At 35.8% G+C, this 16162-nt stretch overlaps 1 protein-coding gene across 2 annotated transcripts in view; it reads right to left on the bottom strand.

The window, feature by feature from the left end:
• si:cabz01090165.1 (uncharacterized protein LOC100333421 homolog) overlaps positions 1-16162 on the bottom strand; it is a 204671-nt gene that overhangs the window by 28079 nt on the left and 160430 nt on the right. The window contains exon 1 of one of the 2 annotated variants that reach the window (XM_051134919.1): positions 8615-8750. The exons of the other annotated variant lie outside the window; for it this stretch is intronic. The gene's annotated coding sequence lies outside the window, so the exon portion shown is untranslated. Of the gene's footprint in view, positions 1-8614; positions 8751-16162 lie in introns of those variants that run through there. 2 annotated transcript variants of the gene reach the window in all.

Raw genomic sequence — 16162 nt, 5'->3', positions numbered from 1 at the left:
ATTAAGAGCAAACACATTTAATGCATTACCATCCGTATGAATATTTTATAACAACTCTAGAGTATAAGTATACAAGGACTTTGTCTTGGCGTATATGGAAACAATACAGGCATAAAACATGGGATCAGAAGCTGCTTTTAAATAGTAATAATAAAAAAGTATGCAAATTCTGCATTAATCATTATTCGTAGATACCAAGACTGATACAGATTACATACAAATTGTAGTAGTCCATTAGTGATTACAAATTGCATGACATCACAACAAATGTAGTTAGTAATGTAATCAGAATAAATGGAATAAAAAACAATTTGTTGAGTCAACTTAAAATAATTTGTAACCTGGCTACCTTAAAATTTTAAATTCAGTCAACTCAAAAAAAGTTGAAATGCAACTTGAAATGTTAAATTATACTAAGTGACAACTTATTTGAGTTGATATTGATATTTGAGTTGAAACAAATTAAAATTTGAAGGCAGCTGGGTTACTTACCCATCTGTTAAGTTTAGCAAACACAAATATCTAAGTTGTTTAAACATTTCAAGTTGACTAAACTTATTTTAGTTGACTGAACTTAAAATTGTAAGGCAGCAGGGTAACAAATTATTTTAAGCTGACTCAACAACTTGTGTTGAGTGTTTTTTACAGTCTACACGGGGGGACTGAGTGTGTGGAGTGATTTTGGGGGGTTGGGGGGGTGTGGGGGATGGGCGGGTCGTTCTAGTTCCAACTGGTTAGGTTTATTCAGAAGTGATTTCTCTATTTTATCCATTCAAAAGACTACGAAAGCGATCCCATTCTGCACATAAACGTATAGCGCAATTTAGACTAAAACACAGCATAATATTTGTGTGTTTCGCTGCGCAATGCCATCTTTTGTCATAATACTGTACCTGCAGACTGCAGCTAATAGAAATGCTTCTCTATCGGTGCACGTCCTGCTCCTCACAGCACAGTTCGTGAAAGCAGACTGTATTTTATTATTTTTTTTAATTCATTATAACAAACAAAGCGTAGAGATTATGTAAATATGCAGTGTAGAGAGATTCATTAATTAAAGTGCACGTTTGTGAGATCGCAGTGAACTAAGACAAGTGACAGTTTTAATAATTACAAAGGGAGTTTACAAAAGTGAAACTAAATTATATAACAGTTTTATAAATTTTTGATTTTATACAAAAATTAATATTAAGTGACTTACATAACATATTAAGTGGTTTTAGGAACACTGTTGTCTGATTGTCTATTTCGTCAACACAAGTAGTTCTAAGTAGTCTTTGCACAGCGCTGTTTCGTTTATGAATGAATCTATGTTTTTGAATCGATTGAATTAATTATTCCGTCACAAATACTTTGACTTACTGCCACCTACTGCCGGTTTCAGTTTCATTTTTAGAGTATAAATTGAGTCATTTAAATCGTTTAATATTTCTATATTCAACACTTTATATGTAAAACAATTATCTCATAATGTTGTTATAATGAAATGCCTTAATGCCACCTCTGAATCTTGTCAAAAAACTTCAAGGAGTCAAATATCGCTTTATAATAGGAAGCTTAATTTCTGTCATTTGTCATGTGATCAGAAGGTGTTCCTATTTTTTTTTTTTTTTTTTTTTTTTTTTTAGGAGGAGCACACAACATAAAACAAATCTTTAATTTAGCCATAATTGCAGGTGCCTGTCTTAATATCCAAGGAGGTTTAGAGAAAATATGAATTAAGTTAAATGTTATTATAGATTATAAAGCATTTTATAATTAAATACAACCGAAAGGACATCTAAAAGTACCATAATTGCCTACCACCCCCCTAAGCTAGAGTCCCCCCAGTGAATTTTGCCCATTTCCACTACTGAATGTAATGTATTGGATTACGCATTTAAAGTAATCTAATTGGACTACTTTTAGATTACTTTTGAGGTTTGAAAAGGGTTATTTTGTACCACTCTGATATATATATATATACAGACTCTGTATATATATTCCATTTTTAGTTATCAACATCTTGAAATGCACTGACCATTATATTATGCCAGAGCTTCCAAAACTGGAGTTCTTAAAAGAACTGCAGAGGTTTGTGAAAAGACAAAGCTATTAATTAATTAAATTCTAATGTTCAATGTAAAATAATAATAATAATAAGAGGAAAAACACCTACTAAAAAATACAGGTAACACTTTACTTAAAGACTTTATATATAATGCATTAGTTTTATGCTTGGTAATGCACCTCATAATGCATTGTATGATCTCGTGAATAATTGTGACCACAGTTATAATACATTAATTATTACAATTAACAATTAATAATGCATTATTATAATTATTTATGAAAATATATAATGCATTACAACCTACATTGTTAATACCTTTATAATGCATTATACATAAAGGCTTTAAGTGTAACAAAGATACTTTATTTGTTTACCTTATTAAAAAATGTATCTTTTTTATAAATTACTGTGTGAATGAAATGTAATCTGTAAAAAAGTAACTGTAATCTGATTGCCCGCATTTTAAAAAAACATATAACACAATTACAAGTACTTAATTTTTGGACCTAACTGCGTAATTCAGGAAGTCATGTTCCTCCAGACATTCAGTAGTGACATTTTTTCGTGACTATCAAGACCAAATGACAGTACAGTCAATATGGTTTATACAAACAGATTTGTTGGATGGAAAAATCCAATACAAATGCATTACAAACAGAAAGACGCAAGATATCGTGCAATATTTATGGATCTCATCAAAGGCTCATTTATCAATTTGGGTAGTATAACGGTTAAAAGGTCAAATTCAGTGCACTGTACAGTAAGTGTAAGCCAGAAGACATCCCTGAAAATGGAGACAGGAAGACATTCACACATTGCTATTTGTGTAGTTAAATCTACTGCAAAATGCTACTGCAATGAGAAGCCATTCAACTGTAGCTGTGCAAGAAATCTCAAAATGTGTCCTTTTTTGGTTTCCTATGACAGTGGTTCAGCATATTTTGTTCGTTCCATCAGGGATTTATTATCATTGAGAAATAGCTGCAAGGTAGGATAGACACAGCTCCACTCGCTCTGTGCCCTTATTTAAAGAATTCAGGACAAAATCGTCTGAGAGATTAAAATACTGCTTGTTCTCAGCTGTGGGACTCTGAAATAAATAATTTAACGAAAGAGCACGACAATTCCGAGGGTCTCTGATAATCAGCTTAGCTGTAAACATATACTAATTAATCATCTGAACCACACATATCTTGATCAGCCTGTAAGAAATACATCTCTGTAATATCTCAGTCTATTCTCAGTTATACATACATATACACACAATAAAACTTGCCAAAAAAACAAACAAAAGTCTAGAGATTTCAATATGAAGACAAATATTTCTCATCAAAATCTTCCAAATCCGAATGATCTGAGCTGTACTCTCCACATTATCTGTGACTTACACATCTATTTTTATTTCTCCTGAGGTTACAATGTAACACAACAGAGAAGTGAGCTGTGAAAGAGCAATGAAGTGTTCATCCGTGGTGTGTGTGGTATCCTCTAATGTTATGCAGATTACACAGAGGTCTCTAACCTGTCCAAAAAAGATGTATGATGATTGTGGCCATGTACTGCTCTTCCTCCCTCAGTCCCTCTCGCAATCTCTCCTTTCAGCTCAGACATTCTTTGCTCATTTACAGCCGAGTAAACAGCAGAAGTAGGCTGTGATATTTAAACAAAGAGAGACCTCTTCACTTCTTCACCCTTACTGACTCTGGGTCCCACAGAGAACTGGCTCCTTTCACTGGGCTATGAAAAAATCAAAATCAGACTGTGCTAGCATGCTTGTTACCCAACCAACATCAATGCAACATTACCACACTAGAGTTTTACAGGATAACTGACTAATCACTCTTGATTGACTTTATCAGCTTTGTTCTCTAGCAGCTTATAATGCCCAAACATTCCTGATTTTAAAATACACAGATGCACAGAAGGGAGGTTTGGATCTGGTCGAGATGCACTGTACTTTGACTGTTTGAGTGTTGAATAATTGCAGGCTGTTGTGTTTTTAAAGGAGAACGGGTCGAGTAAACGCTCGCCTGGCAATTAGCCTTTGGTGTGCATTAAACACAGGGTGTCCAGACCTGCACGCATTAACACTGCCTGCACATTAAAGCTCAAAGGTGAGTATTTCACAGATGAGGGTGTTACGGCATATGTTTGTACCCAATGTTTTGACAGAGCTTTCAATGAAATGAACTGTTAATCGATAAAACGCCTCCTACTGTTAGCAAACAGCCATAAACTATAGTGTAACGGATTCATGGACTGTTTTATGAACTGAGTACATGTTGACACTGGAGTTGGAGTTATTACCATCATGCTGTAATGTGTATATGTATGAATATATAATAATAATAATAATAATAATAATAATAATATGTGAAAAAAAAGTGCCATGTTTTTATTTAACTATAATATCCCTGGTACAGTATATACTATGTATATTACAGTCTTTATCATTTAAATAGTGAGCCTAGTTTATGTTATGCTATAAAATTCACAAAGATTTATTCGTCCCATAGCTGAATTTACATGACAGATTTCACATTTCACAACGTGTTTATGTCTTTGCTGAATATTCATCTGCAATGGAGATCCATAATGTTTATGAGATATCTAATAGCCTATAAAGTCACTCTCTCTCTGCGAAAGACACACACCATCACACCTCAAAAACAATCATAACTTTTATACAGTAGCCAGAATGTCTTTCAGTCTTCATTCAGGCAGCAAACAGGATGTAAAATAAACAGGATTAAAATAAATATAACTTGGTATAAATAATCCATTTTTTTTTTCATACAGAAAGCAGCATATGGGGCATTAAGGGAAGATGCTAATTAGACATTATTATTAATGCAGGGCGCCAATAGCCTTGTGGTTAGCGCGTCGACATATAGCGCTAGCCCGAGTTCGAATCCCAGCTCCTGTACCTTTCCTGATCCCATCCACTTCGCTTCCTGTCCATCTATACTGTCCTATGCAAATAAAGACATAAAAACGCCCCCCCCAAAATCTAAAAAAAACATTATTATTATTGCAATTTCACATTTAATTCAATTAATGACAATTTCTTATTTATTTGTAATGGTTTGTAAAATGTACCATCAATTTATGAGTGAAAATCATCTATCTATCTATCTATCTATCTATCTATCTATCTATAATCTATTAATATAGTGGATTTTTTGTGGTGATGCGTGACAAAATTAAAATCCCTTTGTATGGTCATGATAAATATTTTTTGCTAATTAGATCAACAAAATATGTCTACTACTTTGAGGAAAAAGAATATTCTACTCATCAAGGGACAACCAGATTTGTCCATATTAATCATATATTTATTCATATTTTGTCATGTTGAACTATTGTACATTCATCTTATTGCTCCATTCAATTACCTTTTCAGCGCCCGTGGCGAGCAGCCAGTTCAGTTCAAATTTTTAAAGAACTTCTTTTTTTGAAAATAGGCTCATTTTCTAACTCCCCTAAAGTTGATCAGTTGAGTTTTACCGTTTTCGAATCCATTCAGCTGATCTCCCGGTCTGGCGGTTGCACTTTTAGCATAGCTTAGCATAGATCATTGAATCTGATTATACTGTTAGCATCTCGCTCAAAAATGACCAAAGAGTTTCGATATTTTTCCTATTTAAAACTTGACTCTTCTATAGTTACACCATGTACAAAGATGGACGAAAAATGAAAAGTTGCAATTTTCTAGGTCGATATGGCTGGGAACCATACTCTAATATCATTACGCCTGCTGCACCCATGGTACGGCAGCAAAGTTCCTTGATTATTACGCTGGAATGAGAGTATAGTTCCTAGCCATATCGACCTAGAAAATCGCAACTTTTCATTTTTCATCCGTCTTTGTACACGATGTAACTATAGAAGTGTCAAGTTTTAAATAGGAAAAATATCGTCATTATATATGGTCATTTTTTAGCAAGATGCTATCGGTCTAATCAGATTCAATGATCTATGCTAAGCTATGCTAAAAGTGTTACCGCCAGACCCGGAGATCGGCTGAATGGTTTCGAAAACGGTAAAACTCAACTGTTTAACTCTAGGGGAGTTGGACAATGAGCCTATTTTCAAAAAAAGTGGAGTGTTTCTTTAAGGAACTGAAAAGAAGCCAAATCTTAAATTACATTTAAAAAAAAAAAAAAAAAAATACAAAGTTGCCTGTCCCAGTTATATAGACAACATTGACATTCACAGTCATTCACTCTGTTTCTAGTGCACCTTATCACCCACAAAACAATTCCTCTTTCTCTAGCCAAACAAATAGGCAGTGTGATGGGCAGAGGAAAGACAGTGACACACGTGCGCCGTGACACGCTCCGCGGACACGCGCCTGACAGATCCATCAGTGCTGCCTTCCCTCGCAGTCACTGCTACCATGGCTGCCAGGGCCTGTGTGTCACTCCGATTGCACAAACAGCAAACACCCTCTCTCCGTCCTTCGCTGTCTCCAGCCTGCCGTCCGCCGTCGCTCACCCTGCGCCTCGCGTGCACTGAGGCCTCCGACGACATGCAGCTTAGACTGTCAAACACAGGACATGTCAGGAATGGGATTGAGGCGCAGTCATGCTAATCCTCTCACACTGCTTAACACTAAATGCTATTAGCACTGATAATTGCTTTATCATCATCATCTTCATCATCAGCCCCTCCGAGGACAAGCTCTATCCAGCCAAGGAACTGCTATTGAGACCAATGGAAATGCTAATGGATGGCTCTCTCCAGCTATTATAGGACTCCTTGGTTCAGACAGAAACAATAAAAAGGACTGATGCAAAAGTCAGCAGCGTTTAACAGTGTCCATGATAAAAAAGAGAAAAGTGTTAAAAATGTAATGTGCCATTTTTTTAGAATTGTACTGTTTCTACTCATTCACTCAAAAAAAAAAAAAAAAAAAAAAAAAAAAAACTTTCAATAAATAAATAAAATGTGATGTAACTACAAGAGATTTTATAACCCTGTACCCAACGGTATTTTTTTCTGTGTAATAACAAAAACATTTATTTCAGTGAAAAAATAAGTCCAAAAAGCTCAATTTCAACATTTTGAACAATAGGGCCCTACATTGTTTTTTTCTTTTCTTTTTTTTTTCAGAAATTCTTCTTTACAAATTTTTAATGAAATGATCTTGTTGTAATATTTATTTTTAGCATTTAACTGTTTTATTTAAATTTGCCAGAAATAAGAAAATATAAACTCCTACATAATAATGTACAAAAGTACAAGACTAATACATTTCTGTTACATGTTAAACCATACTTTTATTTTGACAGGTTGACGGGAAGTTTTTGTGTGTATACACTATATGATTCTAGTTTTCTCAAATTAAACAGTAAAATTCACATAAAGTGACTCTCACAGCAGCTCTAGAGATTAATTTCATGCGTTTATGTCGTCATATAGTGAGACGCAGAGGCCAAAAATCACTGCAAGCAGGGCTAGTTTATAATGAGAATTGGTTTCTATATTTAATTTCAATTAAGTTAAATTACATTTAATTCAAGTTTATTTGTATAACGCATTTCACAATACAAATCGTTTCAAAGCAGCTTTACAGAAAATTTAAGTTTCTAAAATATATTCAGTAGTAGCACATCACTACCAGTAATAGTATTTGAATCTTTCTACTTAAAAATTTCATGTTTAGCATAAGATATCACTTGCTGTTTCTTTGATACTTTTTTTTTTCTAGTGCATTTTCACAAATTACAAAGTAGCCTTTTTTTCCATCTCAATAATGATTTTGCAAACAGTTTTCACTACATTTTTCAAAGGTCACCCCACCAATTTCATGAATTATTCATCCATAAATATTATTTTTTGATGCATGGCATTTACTGGTTAGTAGGTTTGTGTTGGTCATGCCAAATGACTCTTTATGATAAACAATAATAATAATAAAATGTCATGCCAAACTACTTAGTAGTGTTTCCTTTTGCGCAATTGGAATCTTTTAATTATTCTTTTAATTATTCCCTTCATTTTGACATTTGTATCAGTTGTATCACCCTGATTTTTATATTTTTATGCCCCGAAAAATACCTAAATTATTTTTTATTCAAAACATAACTGTGCTCATCATAGCAGATGTATACTGAAGTGATTAGATTTATTAATTACATTTTTAAATAAACTGTCATAGACCCACAAAAAGCATTTTCTGTAAACTCACAGTCTAACACCAGAAAACCAAGGTAATAAAATAAGTAATTTCTTGTACAGTACTATTAGATAAACATACTATTTCTATATATTTTTAAAAGTACAGTCAACCTTAGATTCAGTCATAAATGCTCAGCAATGGAGGACTGATGTGTTTGTGACTTTGCGTCAATGCTGTTGTCACTGTTGTTTAGTGGTGGTTCGCCCGAGGACTCTGTTCTGTAGGACGTGTGCTATTTTGCCAGAGGACGGAGGCAAGGAGGACACGGTGCAAATCATCAAGGCATAAAGCACACAACAGTTGCAGACACTCTCATGTCTCACATTTAAAAAAGCTGCAGAATAGAAGAGTTTTGCCTCCAGACAAAAAACACTCACCTCAGCCGAACTTGCAGACCTCACGGCAAGTAAACACTTACTTTGATTGGTGATTTTACCTACGCCCAGCCAAACTCAGGTGTGTGTTTGAAAGAAAGAAACAGAAAGACAGAAAATAAGGACACCTACACACCAGGGGAAGCTTTGGTTGAAAACACCCTAGACATCTATACATGTTAACTTCATATACCCATCCATGAGACCTTGTATGTCTTCAGTCACACTGAGGAAATGAATGCTATTGTGCAACATCTTGGTCTGGCCTTGCCGATGTGAATAGCCTGGTTATATGAGTGTCTCTTTGTCTTCTTTCTGAAGGCTGGTTCAGCTGAATGCCCAATGTTTCCTCAAGAAGCGAGGGGGAAGAGAGCGAGATTCATATCAAATTATCATCGCTCAGGAGGTCTTTGTTATTAAATTTCAGAAGTGCTAACTAGCATGGATGCATGCTGTTCTTGGGCAGAGAAAGAAAATGAGTAAAAAACGAGCATCTCTTGGTTCCCTTGGCTGCCGGAGCTGGAGCTTAGTATGGACAGGAATTCTAATGCACGGTTAAAGTTCGCCTCCGGTTATTCCGCCGTTCAGCTGAGGCGGAAGCATGTTAGCGGCCATGTTGGACACCGGCTCTTCTCTTCTTGGCAAACATCAAACAAACACTTTTCTTCTCTTGTTTTTTGACGCTGTTCTTAGCCCACGGCTAGAGGAAGCGTTTCCAGGGATAATGATCGGTGTCTGTTCCAGCAAGATTTGGACAAGATATAAAGGAAAAAAGGACAGCTAGTGGCCTAAAGAAATGTTAAAGGATTAGCTCACTCCAAAATGAAAATTTTGGCCTGATTTATACACCCTTGTGTCTTTCAAAACCTGAAAACCCTTCTTTCTTCAGTGGAGCACAAAACAAGATGTTCTCCAGAATGTCTAAGCTGCTCTTGTATATGTTGATGATTTTTGAAGGGCATAAAGTAAAAATGTCACATTAATGCAACCTGATGTGATAATAGAGAAAGAAACACTTTTAAAAATATGTATTCTTCTTATTAAGTAGACCTGCATATTTTATTATAATTCCATAGGGGAAAAAGTGTTAAGTGAGTGATTTTACTTTGCTTCTTGCACATTTTGTGACAATTTCAAAGTAAACAGTCCACTGAGAGGCACTAAAAGCATATCTAAAAACAGATATATACACTACATTGCCAAAAGTATTCGCTCACCCATCCAAATAATCAGAATCAGGTGTTCCAATCACTTCCATGGCCACAGGTGTATAAAATCAAGCACCTAGGAATGCAGACTGTTTTTACAAACATTTATGAAAGAATGGGTCGCTCTCAGGAGCTCAGTGAATTCCAGCGTGGAACTGTGATAGGATGCCACCTGTGCAACAAGTCCAGTCGTGAAATTTCCTCGCTTCTAAATATTCCACAGTCAGTTGTCAGCTGTATTATAAGAATGTGGAAGCATTTGGGAATGACAGCAACTCAGCCACGAAGTGGTAGGCCACGTAAACTGACGGAGTGGGGTCTTAGTGCGAAGAGGTTGCCAAATTTCTGCAGAGTCAATCGCTACAGACCTCCAAACTTCATGTGGCCTTCAGATTAGCTCAAGAACAGTGCGCAGAGAGCTTCATGGAATGGGTTTCCATGGCCGAGCAGCTGCATCCAAGCCATACATCACCAAGTGCAATGCAAAGCGCCGGATGCAGTGGTGTAAAGCACGCCGCCACTGGTCTCTAGAGCAGTGGAGACGTGTTCTCTGGAGTGACGAATCGCGCTTCTCCATCTGGCAATCTGATGGATGAGTCTGGGTTTGGCGGTTGCCAAACTGCATTGTGCCAAGTGTAAAGTTTGGTGGAGGGGGGATTATGGTGTGGGGTTGTTTTTCAGGAGCTGGGCTTGGCCCCTTAGGAAAGGAACTCTGAATGCTTCAGCATACCAAGACATTTTGGACAATTCCATGCTCCCTACTTTGTGAGAACAGTTTGAAGCTGGCCCCTTCCTCTTCCAACATGACTGTGCACCAGTGCACAAAGCAAGGTCCATAAAGACATGGATGACAGAGTCTGGTGTGGATGAACTTGACTGGCCTGCACAGAGTCCTGACCTCAACCCGATAGAACACCTTTGGCCTTCTCGTCCAACATCAGTGTGTGACCTTACAAATGCGCTTCTGAAAGAATGGTCAAAAATTCCGATAAACACACCCCTAAACCTTGTGGACAGAGTTCCCAGAAGAGTTGAAGCTGTTATAGCTGCAAAGGGTGGACCGACGTCATATTGAACCCTATGGATTAGGAATGGGATGTCACTTGAGTTCATATGCGAGTCAAGGCAGGTGAGCAAATACTTTTGGCAATATAGTGTATGAATCTGTCTACATTTTATTAGGTAACATCATACCGCAGCAGTTCAAGAATTAAATCATGTTCGAAAATAACGCACCACCTATAGTAAACCTAACTGACAGTGTTAACAAAAGCAAACATTAGATAAAACAGCTGCTGAAGCAAACATAATTTTCTCGTTAAGCTCTTTTATTGTGACTTTTGTTTCACTGGACACAAGCACTTCACATTACAACTGTAAACCTTTACCGGGTGCACTAATGAGCAAGTTTACTATGACAGAAAAGCCATTTATATAGACAACATAATCAAAATTATGTATTAGTTTACAATCATGCACTATGGTAAAAGTGTTTTGAGCTTATAACATAGTATAGTGCATAGTACTGTGTAAAAAATAAGTTTTAATTAATCAGTCATTTGCCCCTGTAATCCAAAATTAGGTGAAAATAAATAAAAGTTGTTGGTGTTTTACTGCCACGAGAGTTTCTTTCAGCTGGAAATGGCTGTTACTTATATGTACAGGTATGTTTTGAACATAAGAAGCTTTTAGGATGGTTTTATATTTTGTTTCCACACAGTATGGAAACTAACAACTAGAACATTCTGCTAAATGTTTCCTTTTGCCTTTCATGGAAATTGGGCTTGAAACAACAAGAAGGTCAGGTTCTGATGACAGAATGATTTCAGGTGACCTTTCCTTTTAAGCAGTAGTACTGCAAGTATTTTAAAGGGGTCATCGGATGCAAAGTTCACTTTTTCATGTTGTTTGAACATTAATGTGTGTTGGCAGTGTATGTACAAATCTACCCTATATTATGTCCTACTGTCCTACTGCATCTGGCGTGTGACGTGTACGCGCTCTGGCGTAGTATACACAAATGCCGGAAGCGATCTCTGTGCAAAGTGTAAACAATGAGTGATGTATAAGCGTAGATCGCTTCCGTTGTTTGCGTATACTACGCCAGAGCGCGTACACATATCTCACGCCAGATGCTGTGCAAACACTCAGGACAGTAGGACATAGTGGTGAATCAGAGGTAAAACATTATATAAATACAGTTCAATTTCTTACACAAATCTTTTCGTGTCTTAGGACGTCAGTGTATCGTCACAAGTCGCAGGCTTTAATTTGTTTTTTTTTGTGTGTATGTTTTTTTTTTTTTTTTTTTTTTTTTACTCTCAAAGATTTGGTAGCCATTTACTGCCATTATATGACTGACAGACCGCAACGGTTTGAGTTAAAAATCATCGTTTGTGTTCTACTGAAGAAACAAAGTCACCTACATCTCGGATGCCCTGGGGATTAGCAGATAAACATTAAATTTTCATTTTTGGGTGAACTATCCCTTTAAGACCTTAAATAATCATATCAGCTTGTGGAAAATGGGCATCCGATGACCCCTTTAAGTAGCTTTACCAGGGGTCTCAAAACTTTTTTCATTCAAAAGCTACTTTTTAAAAATGAAAGTGGCTGAGAGCTACCTGTGTTATACAATACTTAAATCTCTAAAGTACGCATCATGTATAATTTCAAACTGTTATGCTTAATATGTATAATAAATGTGCTGGAAATGTTCAAAAAGTACTGATACACACAATTAAATCATTTCAAGATTTATGTTGAAAACCAACAAACCAACCAAGCAGCACTATGCACGTTTGGTTTGCATAAACATTTAAATAAAAACATTAAAAACATTACACTAAGAAAAAATAAACGTTATCTAATGACATTACAAATTCAAAAAAAGGGAAAAGGATAAACGAAGGGCTATATCTAAAAGTCAGAATGATAAATTATATATATATATATCAGAGGGGTCGTAAAAATTCTGTCATAATCTACTATTACCCATCATTTTAATTTTCATATTTCAATTAAAATAAAACATTCCATTGTTTTTATTTTTGTTAACATTTTCATTTTTAATCAAGAACCTACAGGACGACAGCGCAGTGTCTAAAAACAACAAAATAGGGCTGGGTAAAAAAACAACAACAAAATCTATTTCTTGATTTTAATATATTCTCATTTTAATGAACCAATATTGATTTCTAAATCACAATCGATCTTTTGGTCTATGCTGTTTTCAGTTGATGAATAAACAGTATATAGTGCATCTTCCTTCCAATAAACAGTAATAGGCTAGGCTTTGTGTTACTTTTGATATAAAACAAAGTCTCAGATTTTAAATTATGTCCATTTCATTAGGAAATTCAAGCAATAAATTCCCTTTTGGCGCTCTTCAATGTAGTGTTGTCACGATACCAAAATTTTGACTTCGATACAATACCTGACTAAAATATCACGATACTACTACTGAACCGATACTTAAAAAAAAAAAAAATAGAACCATAGAACAACAGGAAAAGTAACTGAATAATAGATGATACAAATGGAGACTATAGTTATTTTATCTATTAAAACAAAGCAGTTCATCCCCATATCATATACTGAGGTGCAAAGGCAGAAAACACAGCGAGCGTTACGCATTTGTCTGTAGTAAACAAAACAGCGTATGCGCCATTCACTAATACAGACACGCAGAAACACAGCTCTTATTAAAATGCATTCTTAAAGTACCGGTACTGGTAAAATGCAGAATCGTACCATTTTTAAAAGCAGGGTATCACGATACTTTTCAGGTACTGGTATATCGTGCAACACTACTTTAATGTGACGAGATAGATCGTTGTAGCTTGCATACTCCTCTATGCGTAATCAAACAATCATTTGTGACAGTTTTGTTTTTGTTCTGGATTCAGTTCTCTGCTGCTACACTGGAGCGCACTCACCACCAAATGGACAGGGGTGGGGATTACAGCTACAACTTTACAGATGGTCTTCAGATTTTTCGGTCACTGATAAAAAAAATAAATAAAAAAATCTGTATTTGTGTGTATATATATATATATATATATATATATATATATATATAGTTCTACATGAGCTAATATGCTTTCTAAAAATCTCAACATATTGTAAATCCACTGTTTGACAGAAGGTGGCGCATATGGAACAGAAATACATCTGTTTCTCCTGTAACCGCTGTAAACAAACCAGCACTGAACTTATGAACGCTGCTTTATTGCGCATTATAGGGTGGGAATCCCAACAAAACTTTCCTAAAGACATGCAGTATGCATTCATACAATTAATTGAATAATACATTCTTTCATCTAATTTCTCTCAGTAGTCTGTCTTCTGTCATATTTTCATACAAAACGAAACCTAAGTAACGGTAAGCATAATTAATGATAATCAAAATACTAAACGGGATAATTACATTTACCTCATGGCTGATATGTCAAAACAAACAATTTATTTTAATTAGAGGGCAAACCTGTCTATATTAGTTCACTGGATTGGCATGCTACCTCAAATTAGGCCACAAGCTTCTGGCAGCTTGCGAGTGATGTGTTGGAGACCCCTTAGACAATGATAATGAGAGATAACAAGTAAACAGAGAAGTGAAATAAATAATCATAACCCTAAGACTAATTCTGAAACTTCACTAGCCACTGAAGTCATGCAACAGTCAATGGTTTTTTTGAACAACAATGGCATTGTAGCGACTGACAGGTTAACTGCGTTGACTCAGAATCCAACAAATCCACACACATTCATTCTTTGACAATTCGAAAAATGTATTATCTCTACCCACACAATCCCAACAAAATAGCAAACCAACCACCCACACGCTCACCTCGTCTCAAAGACACGCTCTCTCACCTCACACACCCACATACACACAAATACACACTTGAGAAACCAGACAGAGAGCACTCGGAGTAGACATGGACCTCAGGTGGTTAAGCTTGTGAAATCCCACGTATTGTGTATGAGAACAGGCCGGAAACCAACTGAGAGCTGTTCTGTTATAGACACAGTATATTTGCTGATTGTTCCTTCTGTAGTTGTCGCTAGGGAAACATTTACAATTCTTCCTTCAAGGCAACAGCATCAATTACACTTTTTTTTGTTTGTTTGTTTAATGTATAATCTATATTCAAGAAAATGTTTCATAATTGCACTGCACAAGAACATTACTATTAAGGAACTGATAACATTTTAAAAGCAATGCATTTTAATAGCTATGAGGATCTATTATAGTACAGTCACACACTGATTTGGGCAATAAACCACAGTCTGATGTGTTGAGCACAGTGGGTTCATTTTAGATATTTTATGCTAAAATAACATGAGAAATACACAAAATATCACATTTCTTTCTAAGACCCTTAAAACTACTTCTATTACTTGAACTACATTCATTATTACATCCAGCAACACAACACCTCAATCGCTCAATTTTTGTCGAACTTACATCCCTGCTCTGGCATCGAAACATGGAGGCTGGACTGTTACAACGGATCTTAGGTAAGACGCTCACGTCAATCAACTATCGTGGGAGTGGCCTCTGTGGGTGTGACGCAACAACAGCAGGCATCTGAGAATGGCTCGATTTGAAAAAGGGGGTATTATTTCTACAGATTAATTAAAAACCACTGCATGGATTTTCATCATTATGCCAACACAAAATAATGTTCAAACAGCATGTAAAAGTGAACTTTGCATCCGATGACCCCTTTAAGGTTGATTCATTGATATTAAATGCAAGATCTGACTAAAGGACCTAACTGAGTTTAGCATTTAGATGTTACCACATGAAGCCCATTTTTATTTTCCCTGACAAAAGATGCTATTGCTGTTATTTATCATATTTACAATGATAAATAACATCACAATGCACTTATAAATATCTCTGAACTAATGTGCATAATTACAGACATTATAAGTGTATCATTATTTTTCTTCTGGAATTATCTCATGATATTTCAGAGCCTCCATCATCAGTGGATAAAGCACAAGCTGTGGTGTTATAACATGTACTTCAGACTATTTGACTTGCTAATCATATGGCTCAGAATAGCATGGCAGTAATGATATACTGCACGTGTTAAGCGAGTAGCAGGAATGCAGATACAGCTCACGCAGGCCGTGTTAAAGAGATAGAGAGACAGAGATGGCGATAAATCACTCGTCCTACATGAGAGAGGCCACACAACATTAGGTCAAGGAGAGTTGCTTTCCTCTAACTCTACCTCTCTTTCACTTCCCCCCTCATTCTGCCATCCAGCACAATAAAAATCTCATGAAACTACCTGATATTAAAAAAACACACACACATTATAATAAA

The sequence above is a fragment of the Labeo rohita genome, chromosome 18, assembly GCF_022985175.1.
Source record: "Labeo rohita strain BAU-BD-2019 chromosome 18, IGBB_LRoh.1.0, whole genome shotgun sequence".
NCBI lineage: Eukaryota > Metazoa > Chordata > Actinopteri > Cypriniformes > Cyprinidae > Labeo > Labeo rohita.
This window is presented reverse-complemented; position numbering and strand designations above follow the sequence as displayed.